This window comes from Ochotona curzoniae, unplaced genomic scaffold (genome assembly GCF_017591425.1).
Source record: "Ochotona curzoniae isolate NIBS_2020 unplaced genomic scaffold, NIBS_Ocur_1.0 scaffold_2453, whole genome shotgun sequence".
In the NCBI taxonomy this organism is placed as follows: Eukaryota; Metazoa; Chordata; class Mammalia; order Lagomorpha; family Ochotonidae; genus Ochotona; species Ochotona curzoniae.
Window position 1 is genome coordinate 20173905 of NW_024467094.1, and position 22046 is coordinate 20195950.

At 37.3% G+C, this 22046-nt stretch overlaps 1 protein-coding gene across 7 annotated transcripts in view; it reads left to right on the forward strand.

Annotated features, from left to right (window-relative positions):
- The window catches only part of BCAS3 (BCAS3 microtubule associated cell migration factor), a 532941-nt gene that overhangs the window by 192541 nt on the left and 318354 nt on the right, over positions 1–22046 (forward strand). The gene's annotated exons all lie outside the window — the stretch shown is intronic.

A 22046-nucleotide genomic window follows, 5' to 3' on the forward strand; every position in this document is an offset into this window, starting at 1 on the left:
TTTCCCTACTTGTTTCTTGGTATAAAGGCATATTCATTTTTGAATTTTTTGAATTCATCCATTCATATATGAATTAATTGTGTGAGATGAACACATAATAGTATACTATTTCATTGTCATGAATATCCAACAAAAATATTGGCATTAGATAACACTATCTGGAGCATGGCAGAGTCTGTTTTGATGGATGACCATTTTAGTTTTTAATATTGGGAAATTTTAGATAGGTAACTCAGTTTATCCATTCATCCATCTGTGGGCATTTGTATTTCCACTCTTTTATTTTGACAATGGTTTTATTTTATTTGAGAGACAATGAGAAAAATAAAGTGAACTTCCATCCAGGGACAAAGTCAATGGGATCTTGGAATTCAATCCAGGACTCCCATGTGGTTGTAGAAACTCAATTGTCTGAGCCATCACCACTGAAAACCAGAATTTGTATTAGCAGAATTCTCAAGCCAAACAGTGAACCCTAAAATGAACCTGGTTATTGTGATATGGGATGTGGGAGTCTTAACCTGTGTGTTAGCTACTGGGCTACACCCCTGCTTGTTTCACCTTTTTGACTTTTGTGAGTAATACTGTTATGAACATGTATGTGTGTGTATTTATATACTTGTCTGCAATTCTTTTGTGTATACACCTACTTTTATTATTAGTTTCTGTATTGACCACATCACATATGGTCTTGTTAATATTTAGTTAATTTTGTGCATTTGTATTACAAGAGTTTATTTTCAGTTTTTCCTTAAACCTTCCTGTGTGAGTGTACATGTATCCTGAGGAAAACTAGTGTAACTTAAAAATGTAGAACCTCTATTTAAATGTGGTACAAAAAATTGGTGTTTATTTGTGTAATATAAGTTACTTAAGGTTTTTTTTGTGCTGAATATTTTTGGTTTTAACAAGTTGAATGTATTTATTTGAAAGGCAAAACTACAAGGTGGTAAACATGGAGATGGGAGTACATATCTTCAATTTGCTGGTTCTCTCCCCAAATGCTCATATCAGCCGCAGCTGGACCGAGCCGAAATTCAGGACACCAGCACATCTTGTACATGGGTTGTGGGAATCCAAATGCTTGTATCATCATCGCATGTTACTTTCTGGGGTAGTATCAGCAGAAAGCTGTATTGGAAGTGATGCCAGGATTTGAATCCTGCCTGGCATTCTCTCTTGGGCTGTGAGCTTTAGAAAGCAATGACTTTACCCTGTGCACTGTATTGCCCACTGACCATTTTATTTGTTTGTTGTTTGAAGAGAGAATCAATGTCTTTGTGAGGCAACTAGATGCACAAGTGTAGTTTACAAAGGTAGGGGAACAAAATTGATTTTCTTGGTGCAAAAATTTTTCCGTGAATTTCTTGAAGGCTTCTTTTTTGCCTTTTATTTTCTTCCCATTCCTCTTTTTTTTTTAAACTGATCAAACCACACAACAAATTTTTTGCTAGTATTTGGGTGTAATACACACACACACACACACACACACACACACACACACACACACACTGCCCTCTTGTGTCATCTACTCCAAAGAAAGAATTAAATGACTGACCAAATACCTTTCAATATATTTTTGTCAAAGGCTACAAGTTCCAAACAATGACAGATTTTGTAAAATGACAGTAGTTGAAGAATAATACTTGAATTTCAAGTCAAAACATTTTCTTCTTTTCTGTTAAGATTTATTGCTTTCTTAGGTCTTTTGATTTTTTTTTTAAAGATTTATTTTATTTTTTATTGGAAAGGCGGATATACAGAGAGGAGAGACAGAGAGGAAGATCTTCCGTCTGATGATTCACTCCCCAAGTGAGCGTAATGGCTGATGCTATGCCGGTCCGAAGCCAGGACACTCTTCCAGGTCTCCCATGCAGGTGCAGGGTCCCAAAGCTTTGGGCCATCCTCGACTGCTTTCCCAGGCCACAGGCAGGGAGCTGGATGGGAAGTGGGGCTGCCGGGATAGAACCGGCGCCCATATGGGATCCTGGGCGTGCAAGGCGAGGACCTTAACCACTGCGCCACTGCGCCGGGCCCGATATATTTTTTAAAGACTTTTATTGGATAGTCAGATATACAGAGAGAAGAAGAGACAGAGAAGAAGATCATCACTTCCTAAGTGGCTGCAACAGCTGGAGCTGAGCTGATCTGAAGCCAGGAGCCAAGAGCTTCTTTGGGGTCTCTCATGTGGGTGCAGGGTCCAAAGGCTTTGGGCCATCTTCAATTGCTTTTCCAGGCCACAAGCAGGGAGCTGAATAGGAAGTGGGACCACTGGGACATGAACACCTTCCTATATGGGATCCTGGTGCATGCAAGGCAAGAACTTTAGCTGCTAGGCTATCACACTGGGTCCAGATCTTTTGATATTTTCACAGAAGTTTCAGAGCGAGAGTCAGTACTGATAATGCTGCTACAGTTAATTCCCTTTTGAAATCAGCATGTTTCAGGAGGTGTGGTGTTCTAGATGGCAGGTTTTTCCCATCACTTTGTAGATTTTTTTTTTTCCATCCTTGAAGTATAGCTGTTGGAGTGGTGGTCATTTTTCTACATTTTATTTTTGTATCTTAACATGTCCAAACAACACAGGCATTGTTGTTGGTTAGTTCTAAAAACGATGTATTTACAATTTGTGTGGGTAAACAGTCTGATGGTGATTAAAGACAATGTAAACCTTTACGCAGGGAGGGATTCATCTTGAAAATGAATCATGTTTTGGCGCTGGTACTGGTGTTCGTCTGTGCTCTTTTTAGCAAAGTGAAGGAAACTGTTAAATAACAGTTGATATAGGGGAATTTCCTTTTTACTTTTGGAGTTAATCCAATCTATGTTAGGATTATTTTATCAATCTTTCCAGAAGGTGTTTATTTATTTGAAATATATTCTTCCCAGAAATTGTATTTCTTTCCTATTTTGTTGATTGAAGCTCAGTCTAGATGAAGTGTTCCCAACATGAGAGTTTTGAAAGGGAATAGAAAAAGAAGTGCTTTTTATTCATTATCCTCTAGCCAAAGGAAGTATCTCCTTTCAGCTTGGATTTGGAGATAGTGTGACCACAATATTAGTAGTACTTATGTTGTTGGTACCAGTAGGGAATACAGATATTTTGATGTCACATTCACATTGTATGTGAAGGAACTTCACAAAGTCCATGGAAAAATGAAATTAAAAGTCTTGGTTTTTTAGCATCGAAAAATTCTTTTCAATGATAATATGGAAATTTTGTGTTATGAATGAAACTTCACATGGATTTAAAAAAAATCCTTGCAGCAAAGCTTATAATTCTAAATCCATTTTTTGGTGAGCTTCTTAAACCAATCCATCATTAAATATATACTGTGAATGTGTTAAATTATTGAATGAGTTTTGAAATACCATTTGTGCTCATCACTGCTTTGAAATTATTGAATGTGATCGTATATGATTTTAATACCAATTCATGTTACAGCACAACTTTTAAAAATAGTTTGATATTTGTAAGGTAATCATTACCTTTCTAATTACATGAACTTTATAGTGCATGTAAATCTAAGTATTATCTGAGAGTTTGTAGGCTCTCATAGACTATCCATATAGTCACTGATGCTTAAACACTGGTCATCAGTTCTTCATTCTTAGCTTTTTTGTTTTGCTATCACAATCATGTACTTTCAAAACCATAGATGTGATCTGCCAGTTTTTCTGCTTGTATCTCACTGTGCTCTTAAAACGTGTGAAAATGCCTCATCTTTACAGCTTTTTGTGCCGTCATGTTCTGAGTCTTTTTCTTTTACTGCATATACAAACTGTACTGATTTTGGGGGAGTAATTTTTATTGACATACTTCTTGGTATTTCAGATAATTATTATGCCTTTTTACTAAAGTAGCTAAAATAACTAATATGTTCTTAAGTCTTCTTTGGATGTGATATTGCATGTGTCTTTGGTATACTTCACATACTTCTCTGACAATATGGGAATCATTCATTGATACATCTCTATGTTTCCTATTGCACTGACTTCCATAGAAGTAAGTTCTTCATCCTGTTTGTATATTGTCACCCTGCACAGTAGTTGTCAACATTGGGTTTTGTGGCATTCTATCAGGTTTTGTTTTTAAAATTTTATTTATTTAGGAGGCAATGTGGTAGAGTCTCTCTCTCTCTCTCTCTCTCTCTCTCTCTCTCTCTCTCTCTCTCTTTCTCTCTCTCTCTCTCTCTCTCTCACACACACACACACACACATACTCACACAAACACATAGATCCTCTGTCTGTTGGTAGACTCCCAAACTGATTACAGTAGCCGGCTCCGGACCAGATTCAAACTAGGAGCCTGGAATTTCATCTGGGGGTCTCTCACTTTTGTGGCACTATTGCTTTCCTAGGCACAATAGTGGGGAGCTGGAATGACAGGACTTAAACCATTGTGTTCATATGGGATGCCAGCAACACAGCTAGTGATTTAACCAAGCATACCGCAATCCCATCCCCAAACAAAAATCTTGAGCAATCTTTTAATTAAGAATTGTTTCAAGAAAAGTATTATAGATTTAATTTGTTATGTTTCAGTATGAAGAGCTTTTCACTTATGGTAAGATTATTTTTATATTTTCTCATCTACAGAGGGTTAGTTGATATTTCTTGTGTCTAGGGATTGTCATGAACTCAAGTAATGCATCAGTGAAGAAAAGTTTAAAAAGTCCCTGTTGGAGCTGTGGAGAAAAATAAGGACAGGAAGTGGAAAATAGGGAATGCCTAAGATAATTGCAATTTGAGGTTATTATACTTCCTCTGAGCTTCAGTGTGATGACATTTGAGCAAAGACCTGATGAAAGCAAGGGAGAAAGTCATGCAGATAGGTACAGCCAGTGTGAAATTATTTGGGGCTGGAAATATGCCCAGAGTGTTGAAGGAAAGGCAAGGAAGCCAGTGTGAGAGAAATATAATGTGCAAGGTGCATAATAGGTGATGAAGTCAGGGAGGAACTGTGACCTGGTATGTCAGCCTTTGACTTTTACTCAGAGTAAAAAGGTGAAACAATGGAAGGTTTTGAGAATAAGACTGGCAGGAAAGTATTTTTTTTTTTTTTGGTAAAAAATCAGAATGGAAGTTTTCTTGCATTTTTAAATTATATTTTGGATAATCTACGTAGTTAATTAGGGCAAGAGGTTTAAGGGCTACAGGAAAGTGGGTAAGACTATTATTTCCACACACTTTTTTTTCTATATCTGGGGTAAAGGAGCAAGTAAAGGGAGAAGCCCCACCCAGTCTCCCACCCATCCCAGGTCCCTGATGTGGGGCGTGCTCTGAGGGTCTTGCTCAAGTGGTTTTGATAGTTCAACAGTTATGAATTGCTGCCAGTCTCGCCATTCCAAGCACAAACAAATTGTGGCAGAATCCATTGGTTGCCATAGTCCATCTTAGAATCTCTGTTTGCCCAGTTTTTTTATTGCCAACATATGGCTGGGATAGTTGATTGATTTGTTCTGTCCTCTGGCTTTTCATGGTTAGGGATCTGAGTGTGGCAGTTTGATTGAGGGGATCCCTAAAGAAACTTTGTCTGAGGTGATCCCAGACCAGATTCTTGTGTGTACTTGCAAGTACCGGGCCTGGTACAGTCCATTGCCCCAATCAGCTGGTGGTTGCAATTGCTGGGTCAGTTCTGTTTCCAGCCCTGTCTTCCATGCAAACCGATGGGTGTTGCAGTCCAGCCTGGTTCTGCCCAACACACACTCAGCCCTCACATAAACCAGTGGGAGCTGCAGCCTAGTTGGAGCAACCCACAATAACCCCCATCAAGCCCACCCCCCATCCTGGTTCCCGTGCATGCCATAATACAGTCTGTCCCATGTCCCATTCAGCTCTCATACATGTCAATAGGCATTGAAGCCTAGTGCAACCTAACCAGCCCTACTATCCAGTCTGCACACATGCTGCTGGGTGTCCTTCTGTTTAGCCACTCCTGCCCCAGTCCTGGTTTTCATGCCCTCCAGTAGTAGTGGTAACCCAACAGGAAGGATCCCACTATTTTACTTCTTGGCCACTCCCACTCCCAGATTATGCACTCCTCAGGTGGTTCTGGAGTTTAACTTGACAGAGTTAGCCCCCAGTGCCAGCTTCTGCCAGCTGATGCTGCAGCTAAGTCCAACCAACCCTTATCCACTCTATTTTATGCTTGTACCAGGAGGAACAATCAGCCCAGCCTGACTTCCCTGATCTAGCTCACATGAGGCCCACAGGTATTGTAGCCCTGCCTGGTCTGGTCTGTCTCCATCCCAGCTCACGCTCTCCAGTGGGAGTGGTTTTCCATCAGGGGAGACCCCTCATCTTTACCCTGCCGGCTCTGCCTCCTCCCTCCTGGTTCTCACGTGTGCTATTGGGTGCTGCGGCCACATCTGGTACAGGCTACCTCACCTTGGCATTCCATAATGTGCACTGGTATGTGTCACGACTGAACCTGGCCTGACCCACACTCTTTTCTGATGCTTGGATTCAGCAGCGGGTGATGTGAACTGGTTCAGCCTGGTCTGCCCCCGACCCATGCCAAATGTATGCCAGTGGGTATCTTTCTTTGGCCTGTTCTGGGCTGTTTCCAATGATGCTTCTTGCACTTACCTGCAGGGACTGTGTCCTGCCAGAAGAGTTGCCCAGGATCCTCCATCAAAACCTCTCCCTATGCCAGAATTCGCACATACCAGTGGGTCCTGAGCCAGCCCTACTCAGTTCACCTCCTGTCCTGGTAGGAACAGTTGCCTTTCCTGACTGGCCTTCAACCCAACCTGGTTCTTATTGTTGGATGTTTCAGCCCAGCCATGGCTCTTCTATACCCACATACAGCTAACAACAGGGGTCAGTAGGGGCTGAGACCTAGCCTCCTCGGTTCCGCATTTACCCTGATCCTCCAGAGCACAAGATGCTGTTGGAGTCTAGCCTGGCTTGGTGCGTCCAGTCCCAGGCCACACTTGTGCCAAGGGAGACTACAGTCTTTGACATTTACTCAGAGTAAGAAGGTGAAACAATGGAAGGTTTTGAGAATAAGACTGGCATGAAAGTATTTTTTTTTTTTGGTAAAAAAAAAAATCAGAATGGAAATTAAAAAAAAAAAGATTTATTTACTTTTAGTGGAAAGTCAGATATACAGAGAGAAGGAGATACAGAAAGGAAGATCTGTCTGCTGATTTACTCCCCAAGTGGCCACAGCGACCAGAGCTGAGCTGATCCATACCCAGGAGCCAGGAGCCAGGAGCCAAAAGCTTTTTCTGGGTCTCCCATGTGGGTGCAGGGTCCCAAGACCTTGAGTCATCCTCGACTGCTTTCCCTGGCCACAAGCAGGGAGCTGGATGGGAAGTGGGGCCGCCTGGATAGGAACCAGCACTCATATGGGATCTTGGTGAGCAAGGAAAGGACTTTAGCCACTAGGCTTCCGTGCTGGGCCCAAAAGATGGAGTTTGCATGATTATGTTTATATTAAGAGTTGCGTGAAATATTTTTTTGTTAAGTTAGAGTTATGAGGATTTGTAGTATTTATAATCTCAAGCGTTAAAGAATATGAGAGAGTAAGCACTAACACTTTTGATCTGAACAACTGAAAGGATGTTGTTGCTACCAACTAAATGCAAAATGTTGTTAATAAAGTAGGTTTGAAGCTATTGACAGGATCAGGAATTTTGGACAAGTTAAGATGTTTCTTTGACCTCAAAGTGATATTAACTATGTCCTTTGTATAGCTCAGTGGAAAGCATTCAGTTGTATGATGATAAATGTTTGGATGCTGTATTGGTAGTTGAAACACCTGGTTATAACACAGGCAGGTTATGAACACCTGATGGATGAGTGAGAATAAAATAGATGTGTCCTTGGATTGAGCTTTTTGGAGCTCCAGGATTGACTAGACAGCGTGAAAAGGAAAGTCACGTATGAGAATTCAAGGAACTCAAATGAAGATGTTTTTGAACAGAGAATGACTAGTGTTGTCAGTTTTACTGGTAGGTAAATGACGATATGACCTGAGAAACAGAACAAAATTTAGTGAAGTAAGACGTGAGTGTGATTAAAAAGAGCATTGTTACAGTGGTGAGGGCCTGGTCCAAGCTGATTTTGGTAAACACAAGAAGACAAAGATCGTTAAAGTGGGGGAAAGTAAAAGGGAAAGAAATGGCTAGCAAAGGTGGGTGCAGGACATAGAGTTTTAAGGAGAAAGGTGAAAGTGGGAGCAGTGTCCTACAAAAATAGGCAGTCTAGTAACTAAATCCTGTTCAGGGAACAAACCGTCTCTTCCACTATTAGTTATGCTCTAAGCTTGCCATTGTTTTTGAGCTTTATGCTTTCTTCTTCTACATAAAAAGCATGGGAGTTCATGTTTCCTTTTTTATGTATATCCTTTATCTGAGATGATGGTTAATGTTTTTCAGTTACTAGTTTTCAAAAACAATTATGTTTACTATTTATTTTTTTGTTTATTTGAGAAGCAGGCAGAAAAAGCAAATGAATTCCCCAATCTGCTGGCTCACTCTTCAAATAACTATCATGGCCAAGAGGGCTAAAGCTGAGCACTTAATCCAAGTCTCCCCTTTGGTGGCAGGAACACCAATTGCTTGAACCATTGTTGCAGACTGCCAGAAGCTCAGCTGGCAACCAACTCCAGACTCCTAGATGGAATGTCCTGTACCTGTTATTTTTGAACAGATAAGAACAGATCTTAACCAAAAGGCCGAGAAACAATCTATTATTTTTGAGATTCTCCATTACTAACCTCTCAGTTCTCTGGAGATGCAGTTGGAGCCCCTGGAGTTAGACTCAGTAGTGAAGTCTGTTCCTAATGACTTCCTAAATGTGTAAACTTAGGCAAATCTCAGTCTACCTGGAACTCAGTTTGTATCTGTAAAATGTGAATAGTGATACTGACCTTCAAGAGATACTGTGAAGCTCAAAGCATTGGAAGAGATATTACACATGTCAAATGCTCAATAAATAAGTAGCTGTTATCATTAGTATCATCATTGGGACAGCTGCTAATGTCAGACTGATTACATAATTTTTCTTTAATATAGTGATTTTATCCACAATATAGAGGAAATGAATCATTTAATACCTCATTAGTGGGTCAAAGGTAATAGCAAACTTTGTGCAAGCTTTTTTTTTTAAGGTTCATCCATTTTTTATTGGAAAGTCAGATATACAGAAATGACCACAGTAGCCAGAGCTAAGCCGATCTGATGCCAGGAGCGAAGAGCCTTTTCCAGGTCTCCCACGTGGGTGCCCTCCACTGCCTTCCCAGGCTGCAAACAGGGAGCTGGAAGGGAAGTAGGGCCACCGGGATCAGAACCAGTGCCTATATGGGATCCTGGCATGTTTAAGGCGAGGACTTTAGCTGCTAGGCCACTACACTGGGCCCTGTGCAAGATTTTGTATCATTGTTGGACCCTATATAAATTCATTTGGTTTCTCAATGAGGAGTAGATAGAAAAATCAGGGTGAGATGGCACTAGTACTTCACTTTTGAGTCAATATTTGTTCATTGAAGTTTGTACATCAGAATATATCATTTGGTAACTTAATCCACTCATTTTTGAGGATTTACCTTTTGTTTATTTTTCCCATTTTAGGTTTGGGAATACAGAGTTCATTCTGTCTTACGATTTTTAAATGAATTTGTTTTGTCCCTGCTATTTCCATCAGGTTGGCAGAGCAATTTTGGATTCACTTCTGTAGTTCTCCATAGTTCTCAAAAGTTTCTCCTTTTGAATTCATCTTGAGCGGAGGAGTCATTTTGGAATCATAATTTTTGACAATCAAATCCTCCTGTTTCTAAATGAATTCTGAGAATCTCATCAGAGATCTCTGGTTACTTGGACTCAGAGCCTGCATATTGCAGTAAAGTGCTTTTAAAAACTGGCAGTATCATTTTTCTTTTTAGCATCTTTGTGAAGCATTCTTTTTACCACTCAGCGTCTCTGTTTATAGCTTTCATTTGATGGTTTATTGTAATTATTTACTTTTGTTGATCAGTAGTTTTCTTGATACAGACCACATCACAATTGTAAATACAAAGCAGCCACACATTTCAGCCTTATATAGTTTCATCTACTTAAGAGAATCAGTAATAATGTGATGTTTCTTGACTTCTCTTTCCACATCACTGTTTACTTGTGGATTGAAGTTTCCATGTGCATGTTTTAATTTTTTGCCAGGAAAAATCAATCATGTGCACTGTAGCTCTGCTTTAAATTTTATGCCTCATATGACATAGAGTATATAAATAGAATATACATGTTAAATAGAGAAATCTTTCAGAATATCTTAATTTAGTTCCTGGTTTTTCTGATTATGTGTACTTTATTGCTTTAGTTCAGAGACAGTTTTGTTTCTGATTTGTTTTCAAATCAGGCGTTTTCCTGGTGAACTTGCTTTCATGTGAATTCTTCTATCATTCTTTAAAAAATTTTGCTATTACTGTGCCAATTTTGACATGTGCTGTATCCCAAGTCACACACACTTGGCATATTTTTGCAGCATTATTTATAATTTCTCTGAGGAGCAGATTAATTCTTTATAGAACTTGGATAGAAAAGCTTAACTTCAAAAAACTTCATGAAAACAAGATAGTTTCTGTTAAAAATCACTAATGGAATAAACTATGTATTATGTAAAGATAGTATAGTTGTTTTTGAATAGAGTTTATTTTTTTAGACTAATTTTGTTTTCATGGAAAAATTGAGAGGAAGGTACATGAATGGCATGGTGTTGAAGCACAATGTAATTACCTATGGAGTATCTTTAAAAGCCCTAGATGTTATTTAGCTTCAGATTACACTTTTAAGTTTAGTACCATAAAAACCAATCCTATTTTAAAAAATGAGTTAAATATAATTCAAATATTTTATCATTCTATGTGTTTCATTTTGGATAGACTACATTTTTCTCTAAGTTCTCTTTAAGAATAAATCGGTAGGGTGATTAGCACTTGAAACTAATGTACAATTTCCTGTTTTATATTTTGACCATTTACAAAATTGTGTTGCTGTTTTTTGTATGTTTTACACTGTCACATCATAAAGTTCGGGTTTAGGATAGTTTTATTTTTAAATGGTAAATGAAACATGCCTCTAGAGGGCAATGTTTTCTCAACTTTAATTGCCAGAAGGCAACCTTGGCATGACCTGGGATACTTTGAATGTTGATGTCTCATTAGACTTCATAATAGCCCTTCTTTGTTTTTATTATGTTTTTGTGTAACTTGTCTGACTTATCTTTCAGGGTTTCTTTAGAGAATTGAAGTTTGGACATGCATTACTGTCAAGTAATGCCCTTTTCAGAATATTCTGTTCAGATACCTAGTTCCTGTGTGCCATTTCAGAAAATCGAATAAAGTTGAATATTTTAGCTGTATCATTTGAACATGTGGTGTTACTATGTTTTAAAAATTTGTTTTTCTTTTTCGTGCCCTGGAAATTCTTTGAGTTGAAAGGTGGGTTTCCTTCATAGAATTCCTAATTTTCTTCTACCTTTTTAGCTGTTTTCATTCTTTTCATTTTCGACTTTATAAGGGATATTTCGAACTTTATTTTACCATCTTCTTATTTCTTTCTGAATGTTTTTTAAATATGCTTATGCTGTTTTTGAAATTTTAAAATAAAATCCTTTTGTTTTATCAATCAAATCATTCTCCAAGTTGACAGTTATGGTTTTTTGTCTTTTGGCTTCTTGGTCTCTTACATTATCTCTATTTTGTGGGTTCTTTTTTTTCTGTAGTTTTGTTTGATCTTCTGTATACCTTGACATAAAATTCACACTGGCTAAATTAAACAAAATAGTAATGACTAGGCCCCATCAGACTGGTTAGTCAAAATATGGACATCTCTGTCTGGCAAGTTTTGATGGATGAGTGACTGCTGATTCTATTAGTTTATTTTTATTTTATATTTTCATGTTTACTTAGCCAGTTAGTAAGTGTGTATTAGGGTACAGATTGGAAACCCTTTGTGAGAAGGGCATACAAATTTATAGGTCTCAATGGACCATCAGGTAAGATTGGACATTTTGTTGGGTTATTCACAACAGTCACCTCTCAGAGATCTTTTCAGTTAGGCTAATCTGTTCTCCATTAATGAATTCTTCTGTGTGTTCAGGGTGTAGTTGAAATACGTAGCTTTTCTAGTAGTAAACTTAGAGGTTGGTTTTCAGGAATTGAAAGACTTAAGATTACTTTTATGGAGTGATGAGAATAAGAAAAAAAGTTTTGGAAGACTGTTTTCATCTTACTGTTGCTTTTCCAGTGAAGAGTTTACTTAAGTAATAATTCCAGTTTAGTTTCATTGAAATAAAGAAAATTATATGGAAACAAATTTTTTAGTTTTTGGAGTGAATAAACAAACAGTTTCTAAAAGAGAAGTGTCAGGTGAAATAGCTAATTTTGGAAAACAGAAAATGTCCATTTTTTGTATACTAATTAAAAAATGTTAATAGTAAGTTAAGTTTGAGAAGGATGGAGTGGTTTTATAGGATATAACCATTGTCTGAATGACTTAAGTGAACAGATATAAAAGCTATCTCAATGGACTGTACCACTATGAGTTATGTTAAGGTTAATATCTCAGTAGCAACTAGAAATCTGTTGATAGTTTGAAGTTACAAAAGGGGAGATTTGAGTAACGGGTGTGCCAAGGTTATGCATACTGAGAAATTGAAACTATGAAGGTTCTTTACGTAATAGGGTGAATAGTATTTTACATTTGGAGAAGGATGAGAAAAGGAAAAGGATGTAAGGTTCATTGAAAGAGTTATTAGCACTGGGTGATATGTTTTTGCAGGTGAGACTATTAAAGCTAGAAAATAAGCTCTCAGAATGGGCAAAGTGGAATTAGTGTGAGCACAATTTTTGGCAGCTTTAAAAGAGATAAGCTATTTTATATTCAGTGTTATGAATCTTTATTTATATTTTAAGAATCATACATGTTCAGTAGTATTTTAGTCTATCTTTGGAATGTATTGAAATGTGTCCACTTGAATAAAGTCATTCGTAAGGAAAAAAATGACAGTGTTGATGAATAAATATGTATAGCTTTCTGATAGTGTTGCAGATGAATAAGAAAAAGTGTTGCTATTGTAGCATAAAGTTACAGGAAGAGAAGAATCATCACCTCTCAGAATTTGTCTAAGAATGTTCAATCAAGGTGTCAGTCCTCTCCATGGTTCTCATATTTAAGGATTTTCCAAGAAAATATGTACGTAGGTAAAATCATGAATACACTGTTGGAAAAGTACATTTAGAATAAGATAAAGACTTGAGCTGTTAATATTCATAAGGATGCTATGTTGAATTTTTGAGTGTTTGAACAATTGTCTTTCACAAGTCGTTGATAATTTAGGCAGCTAAATTAAGTATTGGTTTCCTGTTTTTTTCTTAAGCAGATTATGTAAGCATATTTTGATAGAAAAATATTTAAATGATTTTAAGCTGGAAAGAAAATATATTTGAATGGAAAAGGTTTTATCTTCCCTGTTGTCAAAAATGCTGATTTGGCCCCGTCTGCTCTACACTCCCATCTTTATGGTTGTTAAAATGTGTTGCTCTTTCCCATCTAAAGGAAATGCATCTTTGACACTTCTCATGACCTGAGTCCTGATGCTGAAGCAGAGCCAGAAAATATCCTTAACAGTCATGGGTAGAAAGAAGGAAGGCTTCCGTGGGGGCGGTGGCGAGAAGGCAGTACTGGAGAGTGTGGGGAGAAGTCTTTGCTATTGTGGCTTGTGTCTTTTTCATTGTTAGAAAAGTTGCTTACATTTTCTTCTCTATATTCAACAGAAAATACTCTGATTTTAATATTTAATTATTCTTCAAGACAAGTTTAAGTTGTTAAGAATGCTTTTGGTCAAATAATCTGCAATTCAAATTTCACAAGGAATTCAATTCTCTGTGTGTTTATTTCTCTACCAATTCTTAATAGTTATGCATCTTGCATGTTCACTAAACAGTAAAATTATGTTTGTTGTATCAAGGTGATGGGATTCTACACTTTTCCTTGAACAGTGATGTACTTCTGTTTGCTTGGTTGATATGGCTTAAGAATACTTCAAAAGTTTGTAGGAAATGGGTTTTTTTTTTTGCAGAAAATTTTTGAAATCCGTTAATTTGGTGGGTCTTTACAGTTTCTGTAGAATCCGTATTATAAAAATAATAAGCTTATTATCTTTTTTAATGAATATTTTAAAATTATCTTGTAGGAAATTCATTGTCAGATAAGGATAGAATTTTATCAAGAAATAATTTCAGTGAACGTTTATATTTTACAAATCTAATTTGTTCATGTGTTTGGTCTCAGACTTGCTTGACTATAAGGTTTATTTCTCAAGATTGTTTTGTGGGGCTAAAAATCTTCACTTCTAAGCATTTTTTTCCAGGACTATATTAGAACTTGATTCAGAGTAGTGGAAATTTTTAAGAAATTTTAATATGATATATTTAAGAACATATAGGCTCTTAAAATGTCAGAGTTTTTTATTGTTATCATTAACAAAAGAATTTAATGTATACTCATTAAATAAATGTAGTAAGTACACCCTATTTCTACACAATATTACTTTTTTATGAATTTAGTCAATTTACTCCTTTACATTTCATTGTCAGAAGAGCATCAGACTGCAATCCTGATATTGAAAATAAGCTAGAATTATTGAAACATCTTAAATGTTAGGAGCCACTAGTTATTAAAAATTTTATTTTATTTAGGAATCTTGGAATATGCCAAGAATAGTAAAGTAGTTAACTTCTTTTTAAGAGAAATGATTTTGTTCAGTTAATATTTTGGGTTGACTGTGTAGTTGAAACTGAATTATGTGAAATTTTTCATGCATTTAAAATAGTTCTGTAGAATTCTCACAGTTAAATGATTTTTGCGTTTTTGTGTTTTCCCATCTTGTGAATATTGTTTCTAACTGTTGATCCTGTCTCTTTTCAACATCTTGTCCTAGGATATCGTTAGTACTTTTTTTGCAATGTTTAAATATACTTGCTCTACTTATGATCTTAGCAGTATTGATTATTTCTCTTTGGCTTGAAAATTCTAAACTTATTGAGTTTATTTTTTTTTTTTAATTTTTAAAATTTGTTTGCAACATAGATAAAGAGGCCGTTTACTGCTTACATTGCCTTGTACCTGCTAACGGCTTGGGCCTGTTCCATTGCATGTTGAGAGCCTTGAACTCACTCCAGGTTTCCCTCAGAGGTGGCAGCAAATCAGTTACTTGAGTTAGCAGCTTCTAGGGACTGCATTAGCAGGAAGGTGGAGTTAGGAACTGGAGTTGGATATTGGACCCAGGCACTCCAATATGAGACTAAGACTTCTTAGTTAGTGTGTTAATCACTAGGCCAAATATCCATTCCTGTAGAGTCAATCTGCACTTTATGGAAAGAAAAATATTTAAATTTATATTATCATAGCCAGTACTTCAAAATAATGATGAATAAGTTGGAATGTGTTCAGAGTAAGACCAAAAAAACTACCTAGAAAATTATTTATAGAATTATTTATACATAAATATATACATTCAGAAATAATTATTAAATAATTAGTACAGTTTTGTTTGGTTTTAGAAATACCAGCAAAACTCCACAGAGGTTACTTTACAGATGTACTGGCAACAAGTGATGACAGTGTCGTCAGTCTTCCCGAAGTGGCTGGGGGATGGTTAGATTTGTGTTTTGTAATCTGTTGTTTGGGACATCTAACTTTCTACCTTCCTATCCTTTCACCTGTAGTAATTCCTATGGTGATATAAGCTATTTGAAAAAAAAAAAAAACAAGCTCACGTGTTTCTCAGTAGTTTTACACCATCATCCAAAAAAAGTTGCAGGCAGAAAGCAATGCCCACTCAGAATTGTCCTTGGACAAGTTCTTTTATTATGTTTCCTACATTGTGTTAGCAGTCTTTTAAATATGAATATCTAAATACACACATATATCTATACCCCCCCCAAACACATCTATGAAGTTCATTTTCTTTTATTTGTGTGTTCTGTTCTCTATTCCTGTGAACAAGCATTGCTTCCGCCCAGTTTGGTATGTGGGTCAGAAGGCAGTGTTTCTCACCAGGGCGCTGCTGTTTCCTTTTCCTACTTGAGTAGATTGCAGATTATACTGGAACATGCCTGAGAAAAGGTCAAAAAGGAGGGTGAAAGTCCTGAAGCTGCAGCTGGGAAGCCTGTCATTTTCATCTAGGAAGGGGAGCAGGGCCAGGCAGAGAATAGGAAGAGGGAGAAGGAGAAACAGAGAAAAGGGGAAGGGGAGAGAGAGAGGAAGAGAGGGAGAGAGAGGGCAGGAGAAAAGGAGGGAATGAAGGAGGGGTAGAGAGAAAGAGAAGGAGAGAGAGGGAAGGAGAGAAGGAGGAAATGAAGGAAAGAGAGAGAGAGACAAACCAGTCTAGCCAAAAGCAACCTACATGCAGGGAACTCCCATTTATGCAGGATACTTTTTATATATTCTAAAAGGATTTTATTTAGTTTTCATGAAGTATTCTGAGTTTTGTTCAGAATGTTTTAATGTTAAATTAGATTGCATGTAAGTGCTAAGCAGTGTTTTTAACTTCAGAGAGCCCCCATTGCCAGTAATTGCATCAAAATTAGCTCTCCTTGTATTGTTTTTGAGTTGAAGCTACAGTTAAGAAAATGACATTTTCCAGCTATGAATTTACTCAGTGTTGAACTCATTGATCTATCTATCTATCTATCTATCTATCTATCTATCTATCTATCTATCTATACATATATCTTTCTTCTCAGTTCTACAGCAGTATATGAGGAGCAAACCAAAAAGTTTGATGTTCTATGGAAGGCAAATGCTTAAAAAATAAAAGCCCTGTAAAACTCAGCACATAGATTTGCTTTGGAAAACCAGTGGTGTGATGCAGGCAATGTAAGGTCTATGTGGTGTCTTAGGGTGTGGGAAGATATTGGGGAGGACACAGGTAATGCAAATATTTGGAAATACGGCTGTTTATGTAGAATTGTCTTATGAAGGGGGCTGAGGAGTCATATTGAAATTAGATTTCGGTGTAGCTCAATAATTCAGGTACAAAATGCATGAGTTCAAAATAGTAGATTAGAGACACTGAAAACCTTATTTATTGCAGCTGTATTGGGTTTTTGGGTGATATGTAAGAGGAAATGAAAATAGTTTGATACAACTGTAGGCGTCTACTGTACTCATCCACATGAATTTCAGAATGCTTGGGAGCACAGCAGGCACTTGGCCCAGCAGTTAAGACAGCAGTTAAGATGCCCGTGCTGCACACTGCGCTGTACTAGGGTTCTGATTCCAACTTTTTGCTAGTGCACATCCTGGGAGGCATTACTAATGGTAGTGATTCAAAGCATTGGGGCTCATGTCACCCTCCTGGGACTCCTAGATTGAATTTCCTGTTTGCTGGTCCCCATGTCTCAGCTACTGTGATAGTTCAGGGTCAAATGAGTGACAGGGCACGCTGTCTCTTTTAGCTATCTTTTTCTGTCTTTCAGCTTATTGATTAAGTGCATTATAAAATGTGCAAAATTTTTCCTATACCAAAATAAGCTTTGCTTTCAAGTCCAATGAGTTATTAGAACGTTTCTTTTGTAAATTTTCAGAAAGTGGACTGCCTGATTTGATTGAGGTGGGTGTGTCCATGATAAGAAGGAAAGTTGCTAGGTGTTCTTAATAACTCCAGGGCATCATTTGTACTGCCTAGCATCCTCTTATTAATTTACAAATAAATCTTTGTTGTTTCTATACTGTATATTCTCATGTTTCTCACATCAATAAAAGGACAGTTCTTCTTTGTCCTCCAAGTGCTTTTATGGTACACTTTATTTTGTTTTCATTCTTACTTCTTAAGACTGTTAACAGTTACTTTTCTGTTTTGTTGATAATTATATTTTAAAGGATCTTTCTGATATGCTTTTATCCTGTGATTGCTTGGTGTTACTCTAACTGATTTTATTTCCCATGCTTCACAATATAGTAGATAGGGAAGCTTTTTTTGGAGTGGGACTATGCTGCTGCCATACATATAAGTAGACTGATAATTTTAGCGGCATAATATGAAGTATCTAACAATTTAAGAAACTTGCTTGCCTCAGAACTTTCTTGCAGCTGGCAGTTGGCCACATTCACATGTTCTCACATCACCGCATTCAGAAGCTAAGAATACCAGCCTAGCAGCTTCTGCATAGAGGGAAAAGATAAAATAGAAAGGAGTCTCACTTTGCAGCCACAATACCTGGGAGCTGCTGCTGATGTCTTTTCCACAAATGTCCAAGTTTGTGGAAGCCCAGTAAATCTTAGAAAGTTTATTTTCCTTGTAGCATCTGTGTTTTATAATGGGTCTTTTAATTTGTTTTTACTTTGTCTGCAGGGATTTCTTTTGTCCGGAGTTTCAGACTCCTTCTATTTTTTTTCCTGTGGAAGTGAGTCCGGTAATGATGACTGGTTTGGGAATAGGCCTTTCTTTGCAAAGCTGACCTGACAAGATTTTTCTCCAATGCAGTGACAAAGCCCATTGTTATTTTCTCTGCTCACAGTTATCCTCAGCTTAATCCATTTTTCCTCTGTGTTTTTGTAGTTAAAGATGTCTAGAGAAACGTGATGTGGGACAATACATAAATAAGGTGGCATTTTTGAAGTTAGCTGAAATTTTAGTAAATAAATCATACCATGTCAATCCCACATTTGAAGGGTGTGGTTCTGTGTGGCAGTGTGGAGACTTGGAGTTTCTATATACCCAAATAATGGGTTTGACAGGTATTTTATATCCAGAAGTCTTGGGGGTAGTGGTGGGAGTGGGAGAAGAACTCATGAGATTGTTTTCATACTTCCTTTTTCAAAAATGCAAACTTGCTTGAGATAAACACAGAAAGTCAGTGGTTGAAAAATCCCAGAATGAACTGTTCTTGCTTAGTGCTTTGTATTTTAACATTAAAAGCAGTAATAACACAAAACAAAGCAAGAAATACCAGTTTTGAACATCATGGCATATTTTTAAAATTCAGATTTTCCAATGATTTTCTATTGCCAAATGGAATTCCTGCTTTAATTTATTGAAAAACCATTTTATTGGAGCTTGAAATACTTTTTCCCCCAGGAGAACTGCATCTATCTTGGGGACTGGTAAACCTCTAAAGGATCAAAGCTCTAGTGGATTTGGACAAAGACCCGAAAGCCTGAAGGCTTATGCAAGTTTATCTATAGAGGAAGCCCAAAAAAGTAGGATGAGAGTCTTAGAAGAGCTTATTTTCTCATGAGATTTTTGGGACTTCCTCTGTCTGGGTGTGCCAGAAATACTGTGAGAATATCCATTCTCGTGGCATTTGTCACTTACAGGTCTTGTCCCAGCTGAAATTTGAAAGTATAATGGTGTGTGAAATATTTTATGTTTCTTAGGGCTCCATAAGACCCATTACCGAAGTGGTCATTAAACAGTCTCTACTCTTTTCATTGTACTTTTGCAGTAAAGAAAAAAGACAAAAAGTGTAGTAAATAAGGGTAGAGAAGGTGACACATTTATGGAGTGACTCTCTTCATAGATCCCAGCAGTGTTTCATTTCATTATTACTATCACAAATATTCTTAGAGATGACACAAAGAAAGGGTGACAATAGGGCTGGAGTTAATCTATCTCCATGAGCGATACTGCAGGCCTCTTCCTGCTGAACCTTGTTATGCCAGTAGTCTTGAGGTTTGATGAAACATCCTTGCTTGAAAACTTAGGCATGATTTATACACAAGGAAGTGTCTGAAGATCTGCTCTGAAGTCAAGGCTCCTGGCCAAATCAATATGAAGCTAAGCAGAATGGTAAGGCTAGGAACTTCAGTCATGCTGTTGTTTCAGTCCTGTCCAAAGTTATCTTTTTTTTTTTTTTTTACGCAGTTCATAAGAGCATGTTTTTTCTCTGTCTTGTAGATTTAGAAAAATATTTCATTTATTCAGGGTTGTCGCACTGTTAATGATCAGTAAGACACTGTCTACTCTGAGTCAACCACTGTGTAGAGGATAAATCTAGAGTTTCATTGTGTTGTAGCTGATTAAAAAAAAGAAAAGACAAATTGCGCAAAATCATTCTAACAAGTTTTTAGCACTAGGACAGAGAAGAAAGAAAAGATTTTCATGCTACTTTATGTATTTCAGTTACTATTTTTAAATGTGTATTACTTACAGATCATATGTCAGCTGTGGAGATATGTATTTTTATACAGCTCCTTTTATGAGCTCTTAATATTGTTCATATATCTCTGATTATAGTCCATGTTAGAAAATCAAAATGTAGAGTTGTTCATCTGTGCTCAAAATTTTTGTTCTCTATTTGGCTTTTTAAATTGTCTGTTAAAGCAATAGTTGAAGTAACTCACTCCTCTTGAGGTATTTTTCATATATCTTTATTAGCATGTTTTTTTAAATTTGTTGTTAGTATCTTTTTCGTACCATTATGTTATGAACTCATGGAAACTCTCTGTGATGTATTCACCCAAGACCTAATATAGGATGGATGTTTTGTTTGGTATGATACTTCATCTTATTAATGCCTTTTTTTTTCAATGCCTGTCCTTAAATCATTTTTTTCTGTGTCAATTACCTTGGTAATGTCTTATCAGTATCCTTTATCCATTGTCATTTACTCTGCAGTTTTCTATTGAAACTATCCTGTTGAAGACGATGAGAAATACTAGCTTTTCATATCTTCAGTTTACCCTTCTTGACCATAAAACTAATTTTTTCTTTCTTTAAAACTGTATTTCTGGGAAAAAAGAAACCCATACACAAGATAAATTTTAAAAATTGAAATATAAAAAAAACCACAAAACTGTATTTCTGGGCCTGGTGCAGTAGGCTAGTAGCTAAAGTCCTTGCCTTGAACGCGCCAGGATCCCATATGAGTGCCTGTTCCTATCTTGGCTGGTCCACTTCCCTTCCAGCTCCCTGCTTGTGGCCTGGGAAAGCAGTTAAGCATGGCCCAAAGCCTTGGGACCCTTTACTCACGTGGAAGACACGGAAGATGCTCCTGACTTCTGCTTCAGATTGTCTCAACTCTGGCCACTGTGGACACTTGGGGAGTGAAAATCAGCAGATGGGAGATCTTTGTCTTTCCTCCTCTCTGTAAATCTGACTTTCCAAAAAAAAAATAAATAAGTCTTTAAAAAAAAAAAAAGGACAACTATGCTTCTTTGGGCCAGCACTATGGTGCAGCCAGTTAAGTTGTGGTCGGCAGTACTGGCAACTGGCATGGGTGCTGATTAAAATCCCTGATGCTTTACTTCCAATTCAGCTCCTTGCTAATGTACCTTGAAAAGCAACAGAAAATGGCCCAGGTCCCTGGACCTCTGCACCTACATGGGACATGCAGAAGAGATTCCTGGCTCCTGGCTTCTGTGTGGCCCATCCACAGTTGTTGCAGCCCTTTGGGGAGTGATCCAGAGAATGGAGGATTCCTCTCACTATCTCTCCTTCTTGCTGTAACTCTGTTTTTCAAGTAAATAAGTAAATATTAGACAAACAAAAAAAACACACAAAAACAGTTTGTTTGCCAGTCTATGCTATAGACTTATTCTCATCAACATAAAATGTGCAAAATTTACTTTCTTGTTTCAGATGTGTTTGCTTTAAGACAAAGAGTACATTATAACCATTTGACAAGGATGCGTGGATGTTTTCTTGAGAATGCAATAGAGGTTGAGAAAGATAGGTCTGGTGCACACTGTGTGCTATGCTGAGGTTCTCTTTTACACTGGTGAGACAGTGAAACATTTCAAGTCATGGTTACTAAACCACAGTTTTTGGATTTTCTCAGTGAATCACTTCAGTTTTCAAGATCACTCATCCTCCACATCCATTTCCTTGCTGAAGAGCTTAACTAAGTTCCTGCTCTTCATTTCAGAGTTCTTCTGATTTCCCTTACACTTCTGCTGTGATTAGAGAGTTCTGCCTCTTGCTTCCATAGTGATACCACTTTACTACCCTCTCTTTGCATTTACCTTTCATGTTTAGAATGTACCATCTTGCCTACACTTGTCCAAAAGTAGGTCAGGTGTTGTTTGCTTCATGT